The sequence below is a fragment of the Ranitomeya imitator genome, chromosome 5 (genome assembly GCF_032444005.1).
Source record: "Ranitomeya imitator isolate aRanImi1 chromosome 5, aRanImi1.pri, whole genome shotgun sequence".
Lineage (NCBI taxonomy): Eukaryota > Metazoa > Chordata > Amphibia > Anura > Dendrobatidae > Ranitomeya > Ranitomeya imitator.
The window spans coordinates 496,590,100-496,599,091 of record NC_091286.1 but is presented as its reverse complement, the minus strand read 5'-3'; positions in this window follow the sequence as shown (position 1 = coordinate 496,599,091).

Below are 8,992 nucleotides of genomic sequence, written 5' to 3'. Positions count from 1 at the left end.
AATGATGTCAGAGGACGGACAGCGCAAACTGTGCATGGCCAAGGGATAACATAACAGCGCAGGGTCCATGACGGAATCAAACAACGCTAAGGAGGCAGCGCACGGTGCCAAGGGGGTAGCAATGACGGCTGTGCTGCGTCACATTACAAAGGAAAGTCCCACCTCCGGGACGGTTGGACGGTGTGAGGGGACACATTACATGAGTGTGTAGTTCAGCGTTTGCAAGGAGCATAATTTCAAGAGCGACCTTTCCCTTGTGCAGTATTAGTGCTGCACATGGTGGCTCTTTCAGTAACAAACTCCTAGGGGGGGGGGACAGGTCCCCTTACATTTTAGTTGTGCCAGCGTGGCGGTCGCATGACACATTGCCGGATACACAGCTGGGGATCAGCTGACGTTACTGAACCCCAATAACAGAGGAGCGACTGTTGACTGTGCACACAGCACTTCCAGGCACCAACTGGCGGTGTTAGAGCCCAGGGACAGCAGGAGGAGCAGATTGGAGGTATTGCCACACACACAGCTGGGGATCAGCTGACGTTACTGAACCCCAATAACAGAGGAGCGACTGTTGACTGTGCACACAGCACTTCCAGGCACCAACTGGCGGTGTTAGAGCCCAGGGACAGCAGGAGGAGCAGATTGGAGGTATTGCCGCACACACAGCTGGGGATCAGCTGACGTTACTGAACCCCAATAACAGAGGAGCGACTGTTGACTGTGCACACAGCACTTCCAGGCACCAACTGGCGGTGTTAGAGCCCAGGGACAGCAGGAGGAGCAGATTGGAGGTATTGCCGCACACACAGCTGGGGATCAGCTGACGTTACTGAACCCCAATAACAGAGGAGCGACTGTTGACTGTGCACACAGCACTTCCAGGCACCAACTGGTGGTGTTAGAGCCCAGGGACAGCAGGAGGAGCAGATTGGAGGTATTGCCGCACACACAGCTGGGGATCAGCTGACGTTACTGAACCCCAATAACAGAGGAGCGACTGTTGACTGTGCACACAGCACTTCCAGGCACCAACTGGCGGTGTTAGAGCCCAGGGACAGCAGGAGGAGCAGATTGGAGGTATTGCCGCACACACAGCTGGGGATCAGCTGACGTTACTGAACCCCAATAACAGAGGAGCGACTGTTGACTGTGCACACAGCACTTCCAGGCACCAACTGGCGGTGTTAGAGCCCAGGGACAGCAGGAGGAGCAGAGGAACAGAGTGTAGGCCGAAGCCTGATTGGAGCAAGTTGAAAGGAAACCTTTAACCCCCCCCCCCAAGACGTTTGTAGCTGAAAGAGCCATCTTGTGCAGCACTAAGGATGCAAAAGGAAAAGGTTGCTCTTTTAATTATGCTCCTTGCAAACACCGAAGTAAACACTAAAAATGTGTCCCTTTATACCGTTAAACCGTTCCGGAGGTGCGAATTTCCTTCGTAATGGGACACAGCACAGCTGTCATTCCTATCCCCTTGATGCCGTGCGCTGCCTCCTCAGCGTTGTTTTAAGCTGTCACGGAGCCTGCGCTGTTCTGTTAGCCCTTGGCCATGCCCAATTAGCGCTGCCTGTCTTCTGACATAATTTGGTGTCAGGCTGTCAGTGCCTGTGCGTCCACGCTGCTCCAGATCCCACCTCGCAGTCTCATCTAACGTAATCCCACTGCGGGCCTTGGAACCATGGGCATGCACAGTGCATAACCTCGACTCTCACTCCCCTCCTTCCCTCTTCTTCAGACTGTGCGGTGTCACGGCCGTGGCATGCTAGGGATCAGCTGACGGCGCACAGTCTAAAGAAGGCGGAGGGAAATGAGCGAGAGCCCGAGGGGAAGATATGCACTGCGCATGCCCATGGATCCCAGGCCCGCAGTGTGACTCAATCAGAAGACACTGCGAGGCGGGATCTCGGGCACCGCGGCCGCACAGGCGCAGCCAGCCTGACACCAAATTATGTCAGAAGACAGGCAGCGCAAATAGGGCATGCCCAAGGGATAACAGAACAGCGCAGGCTCCGTGACAGCTTAAAACAACGCTGAGGAGGCAGCGCATGGCACCAAGGGGGTAGGAATGACGGCTGTGCTGCGTCACATTACGAAGGAAAGTCCCAGCTCCGGGACGGTATAACGGTATCAGTGAACACATTTTATAAGTGTTAAGTTCTGCGTGTGCAAAGAGCTAAAAAAAAAGAGCTACCTTTTCCTTGTGCAGCATTACTGCTGCACAAGATGGCTCTTTCAGTAACAAACGACGGGGGGGGGGGGACAGGTTCCCTTACATTTAGGTTGTCGTGCCAGCGTGGCGGTCGCAGGACACATTGCCGGCTACACAGCTGGGGATCAGCTGACGTTACTGAAACCCAATAACACTGGGTCGTATGTTTTTACTGTGCAGCCTGCACTTCTGAGCCGCAACTGGCGGTGTTGGAGCCCAGGAATAGCAGTTCAGGTGGTAGAAAGATGAACACAGCAGGAGACCTGGATGACACCCAATTACTTAATCAGGCAGAGGAGTGGCAAATTCCTGCGAGATCCAGGCCTGGTTCATTTTCAGGAAAGTAAGCCGGTCAACGTTATCGGAGGATAGTCGCATGCGACGGTCTGTTAGTACACCACCTGCGGCACTAAAGACACGTTCCGATAAGACACTAGCCGCAGGGCAAGCCAGCACCTCCAATGCATACTGGCTTAGCTCTGGCCATGTATCCAGCTTAGAGACCCAAAACTTGAACGGGGAAGAGCCGTCTGGGAGTACAGTAAGAGGGCAAGCCATGTAGTCTGTCACCATCTGACGGAACCGTTGCCTCCTGCTGACTGGAGCCGCCGGTGATGGTGTAGACATTTGGGGCGGGCACACAAAAGTGTGCCAGAGTTGTGCCATACTGGGCTTGCCTTGGGCAGAGGCACTGCTTCTGCTCCCTCTTTGGGCAGAGCCTCCCCCACTGCCTCGACGCACTGAGCTGCTTTGTAAAGCACTAGCAGCACTCCTCTCAGTTGGACAGGAGAAGATGATGGAATTCACCAGTGTGTCGTGGTACTCCCGCAATTTACGCTCCCGGGTCAACGCAGGGATGAGGTTTTGGACGTTGTCCCGGTAGCGAGGATCAAGGAGGGTGAACACCCAATAATCAGGCATGTTGAGAATGTGGTCGATGCGGCGGTCGTTTCTCAGGCACTGCAGCATGAAATCCACCATGTGCTGCAGAGTGCCAACTGGCCCAGAAGCGCTGTCCCCTGCTTGAGACATGATCTCTGCCCGCTCGTCATCACCCCACCCTCGCTGTACACACTGACCACTGGACAATTGTGTCGCTCCCTCCTCTGGACGGAGCTCTTCCTCCTCCATTGACTCCTCCTCATCCTCCTCACAAATTGGCCCCTGCGTACCCCTTTGTGAGGAACCACGTGGCGCTGACTCTCCAGAAGCTGATGGAAAAGGTGACTCCTCATCCTCCACCTCTTCCACCACATCATCCCTTAACCCTTGCAAAGTTTGCTGAAGCAGGCAGATAAGGGGGACAGTCATGCTGACTAGTGCATCATCTGCACTTGCCATCCGCGTGGAATAATCAAAAGGATGCAAAACCTGGCAGACGTCCTTCATAGTGGCCCACTCTGTGGTTGTGAAGTCTGATCGGCGCTGACTGCGACTTCTTTGCGCCTGATGCAGCTGGTACTCCATAACTGCTTGCTGCTGCTCACACAACCGCTCCAACATATGTAACGTGGAATTCCACCGGGTAGGTAGGTCACATATGATGCGGTGTTCCGGAAGGCGGAATCGGCGCTGCAGAGCAGCAATGCGGGATCTGGCCAAGCTGGAACGCCGCAAGTGAGCACACTCTAGGCGGACCTTGTGCAGCAGGGCATCAAGATCCGGATAGTCCCTCAGAAAACTCTGCACAACCAAATTGAGCACATGTGCCAGACATGGGATGTGAGTGAGGTTGCCAAGGGCCAAAGCTGCCACCAGATTTCGGCCATTGTCACACACTACCATGCCTGGCTGGAGATTCGCTGGCAGTAACCACACATCGCTCTCCTGCTTTATGGCATTCCAGAGCTCCTGCGCTGTGTGGCTTCGATGCCCCAATGAAACTAGTTTCAAGACGGCCTGCTGACGTTTGGCCACGGCTGTGCTCATGTCGGTCATAGGTAAACGTTCACGGGTCCATGTGGGGGTGGACTGTGACGGATCCTGCAGAGAGGAATCAGAGGAACTGGTGTAAGAGGAGGAGTCGATGCGTACAGACTGGATTCCTGCAATCCTTGGAGTGGGCAGGACACGTCCTGCGCCACTCGCACGATCTGTACCTGGCTCAACAACATTAACCCAATGGGCAGTGAGGGAAACATATCGCCCCTGTCCATGCTGACTGGTCCACGCATCGGTGGTGAGGTGGACCTTGCTACTGAAGGCGTTCAGTAGCGCATGTTTTATGTTTGCCTCAACATGCCTGTGCAGGGCAGGGACAGCCTGCCTGCTGAAGTAAAAGCGGCTGGGCACCTTGTACTATGGGACTGCCAATGCCTTCAAGTCACGGAAGCTGTCAGTCTCCACCAGCCTGAACGAGAGCATTTCCAGGGACAACAGTTTGGCAATGCCTGCATTCAGAGCCTGTGCTCGGGGGTGGTTGGCCGAGAATGCCCGCCTTTTCTCCCATGCCTGTACTACCGATGGCTGTAGAGTAGACTGGGAGTGTGAGGATGACTGGGAAGGTGGTGCTGTGGGTGGAATTACACAAGGTCTCTGGGAGGAAGCCAAACCAGCTGTGCGTGAGCTGGAGGAAGAGGCAACACGAGCTGAAGAGGTGGTAGCTGCCGCTGTTGGTTGGCCTACATCTTCAGTGTGTTTCTGTAACTCCACCGCGTGCCTGGTCCGCACATGTTTCCACATATTTGTGGTATTGAGGTTGCTGACATTTTTCCCTCTTTTTACTTTATGATGACACAGCTTGCATTTGACAAAACAAATGTCATCTGCAACTGTGTCAAAAAAGGACCAGGCACTGCAAGTCTTGGGAGCGCCCTTTTTGGCTTTGGAAAGAGACAGGCTCCTAACGGGTGCCAAAGTGGAGGCTACAGGCTCCGCAGTCTTCCCCCTCCCTCTCCCTCTTTGGCCCGTAAGAGGAAGCTCTTCCTCTGAGCTGCTCCCACCACCTTCCTGTTCCTCACGCCACGATGGGTCAAGGACCTCATCATCTCCACTACCCTCTGCCACCAACTGCTCCTCCTGGGTAGTCTCAGCAGCACAGTACGCACGAGAAAGCGGCACCTGAGTTTCATCATCAGATGCGTACTGCGCTGTGGTCACCGGAGGCACTGGCCCACCTGCCTCTTCAGAGTCAGAGAGAAAAAGGTGTTGGGCATCACTGCACACTGCCTCTTCTTCCATTTCTCCAATGCTGCTTGGCTGGCCCCCTGTTTCCAAGCCAAGAGATTCAGAGAACAGAAGTAGAGACGGCTCCTGTCCTGGGCTCTCTGACTGCCTGGCCAATTTGGCAGGTGGTGAAGAGACAGATGGCTGCTCTCCAGTGCTCTGTGCCTGAGAGGATGTGGCACTAACTGAAGTCGATGCCGAGGCGTTAGCTGCCATCCACCCGACAACGGCTTCAATTTGGTCTTCACGCAGCAGCGGTGCACGGCGCTCTCCGACAAAGCTGCGCATGAAGGACTGTTCCCTGCTGAAACTGAGTGACGACGAGTCACCGGCGCCCGCAGCAGGCACAGAATCACCACGTCCTCTCCCTGCTCCTCTCCCTGCTCCGCGCCCACGCCCACGTGCCTTACTCCCTGCCCTCTTCATCTTGGTTGACAGATAAAGATAAGCAGAAAAGTACTAAGGCTTATTCCTGTAATGCTCCTCCTAACAGGTGTAAGAAACACTAATGTTGTAAATTGTGGACTAAACTTTATTATTTTTCAAATGTGGCCTACACAAGTGTTAAGTTGTGTTTGGTGAACTTAACTTTTTTTTTGGTGCAGATCGGGCTACAGAGCTAGTTTAAATCACACGGAGAACGTGCAGACAGCCGTAAACGGCGCTGCAAGGCCAAAAAACCCTCCTCTAGGTTATCCTATATAGTGTTTTTCCACTATTTAGCTGGATACAAGTGGAAAGACACTAATAGGAATTTTTTTTTTCAAATTTTAAACTGGCTGCACTATTTGAAAAAAAGGAAATTGTTTTTCAAGGTATGAGGCAGTAACGCACCCTGAGCTGAATCCAACCGGCTATGGCTGCACACAGACTACAGGGCGAGCTGCGCTCACACAGAGACCGTGCAGACAGCCGTAAACGGCGCTGCAAGGCCCAAAAAAACCCCTCTAGGTTATCCTATGTAGTGTTTTTCCACAATTGAGCTGGAGACTGGTGGAAAGACACTAATAGGAATTTTTTTTTTTTCAAATTTTAAACAGGCTGCACTATTTCAAAAAAAGGAAAATTTTTCTCAAGGTATGAGCCAGTAACGAACCCTGAGCTGAATCCAACCGGCTATGGCTGCACACAGACTACAGGGCGAGCTGGGCTCACACGGAGACCGTGCAGACAGCCGTAAACGGCGCTGCAAGGCCAAAAAACCCTCCTCTAGGTTATCCTATATAGTGTTTTTCCACTATTTAGCTGGATACGAGTGGAAAGACACTTATAGGATTTTTTTTTTTCAAATTTTAAACAGGCTGCACTATTTGAAAAAAAAGGAAAATTTTTCGCAAGGTATGAGCCAGTAACGAACCCTGAGCTGAATCCAACCGGCTATGGCTGCACACAGACTACAGGGCGAGCTGGGCTCACACGGAGACCGTGCAGACAGCCGTAAACGGCTCTGCAAGGCCAAAAAACCCTCCTCTAGGTTATCCTATATAGTGTTTTTCCACTATTTAGCTGGATACGAGTGGAAAGACACTAATAGGAATTTTTTTTTTCAAATTTTAAACAGGCTGCACTATTTGAAAAAAAGTAAAATTTTTCTCAAGGTATGAGCCAGTAACGAACCCTGAGCTGAATCCAACCGGCTATGGCTGCACACAGACTGCAGGGCGAGCTGGGCTCACACGGAGACCGTGCAGACAGCCGTAAACGGCGCTGCAAGGCCCTAAAAACCCCCTCTAGGTTATCCTATGTAGTGTTTTTCCACAATAGAGCTGGAGACTGGTGGAAAAACACTAATAGGAAATTTGAGAAAAAATGTGCAGCAGGCTGCACTAAGAGCAAAAAAGAACAACTGTGTGAGGCAGTGTGAACCCCCCCTGAGCTGAATACAACCGGGTATATGGCTGCACACAGACTACAGAGTGAGATGCACACACACACACACACAGAGACCTTGCAGAACGCTGCTAAAACAGCGCTGCAAGGCAAGAGCAAGGTGAACAGTGAAGAACACACAGCGTTTTGCTAAATTAGCCTTTGGAAAGGAAAATAAAGCAATTAGCAAGCTCAACTGGCCCTCAGTTAGAACACAGCGTCCTGTCCCTAACTGAAATCACAGCAGAGTGAGCGCAAAATGGCGGCAGCGCTTTTTTATAGTGCAGAGTGACATCATTTCAGCAGCCAATCCCAGCCTTGCCAGTACTTACATGCCCACCATGCTAAACAGGATGTGCCCACACTTTCATTCATTCCTCATTGGCTGCTGCGTTCAATTTGAATTCTGGGAACTTCCGATTCCGATATCCGATACGCGGGAAGTATCGGAATTCGGTATCGGAATTCCGATACCGCAAATATCGGCCGATACCCGATACTTGCGGTATCGGAATGCTCAACACTAGTAGCAACATGTCGCACAGACAAAAATCACTCTGACTCAGCTGCATCGCAGCACAGTTCATGGGATTACGGTCGACCTGCAAGGTAATGCGAAATTGCAATCGTGTTGCCTGCCACAATGAGCAATCAATACCCTGTTTTAGGTCTAAAGGGTTGCCAACAAGGGGAGCTGTGCTGCATTCCCTTATGCCAACTGTCTGAAATTTAGGTGAAATCTAGAAGATCATAGACTCATAGAATCATAGAGTGCTACTGAAAACTTTTTCTGTCTTCTCTACTGTTAAGGTACCTTCACACTAAACGATATCGCTAGCGATCCGTGACGTTGCAGTGTCCTGGCTAGCGATATCGTTCAGTTTGACAGCAGCAGCGATCAGAATCCTGCTGTGATGTCGTTGGTCGGGGCTAGAAGGCCAGCACTTTATTTCGTCGCTGGACTCCCGCTGACATCGCTGAATCGGCGTGTGTGACGCCGATTCAGCGATGTCTTCGCTGGTAACCAGGGTAAACATCGGGTTACTAAGCGCAGGGCCGCGCTTAGTAACCCGATGTTTACCCTGGTTACCATCCTAAAAGTAAAAAAACCAAACACTTCATACTTACCTTCCGCTGTCTGTCCTCCGGCGCTGTGCTTTCCTGCACCCAATGTGAGCACAGTGGCTGGAAAGCAGAGCGGTGACGTCACCACTCTGCTTTCCAGCCGCTGTGCTCACAGCCAGTACAGAGAAGCACAGCGCCGGGGACAGACAGCGGAAGGTAAGTATGAAGCGTTTGTTTTTTTTACTTTTAGGATGGTAACCAGGGTAAACATCGGGTTACTAAGCGCGGCCCTGCGCTTAGTAACCCGATGTTTACCCTGGTTACCGGCATCGTTGGTCGCTGGAGAGCGGTCTGTGTGACAGCTCTCCAGCGACCAAACAGCGACGCTGCAGCGATCCGGATCGTTGTCTGAATCGCTGCAGCGTCGTTTAGTGTGGAGGTACCTTTAGCTATCCCTCCTTGTTTCTAAAGGTACCGTCACATTTAGCGATGCTCCAGCGATATAGACAACGATCCGACCTAAACTAGATTGCTGGAGCGTCGCTGTTAGGTCGCTGTAGAGATGTCAAACACAGCAACTCCAGAACGATGCAGGAGCAATCCAGTGACGTACTTATCGTTCTCGCTGATTATTAGCTCCGTGAAAAAACATTGCAGGCATCGTTGCTTTTGCTGTCAAACATGACG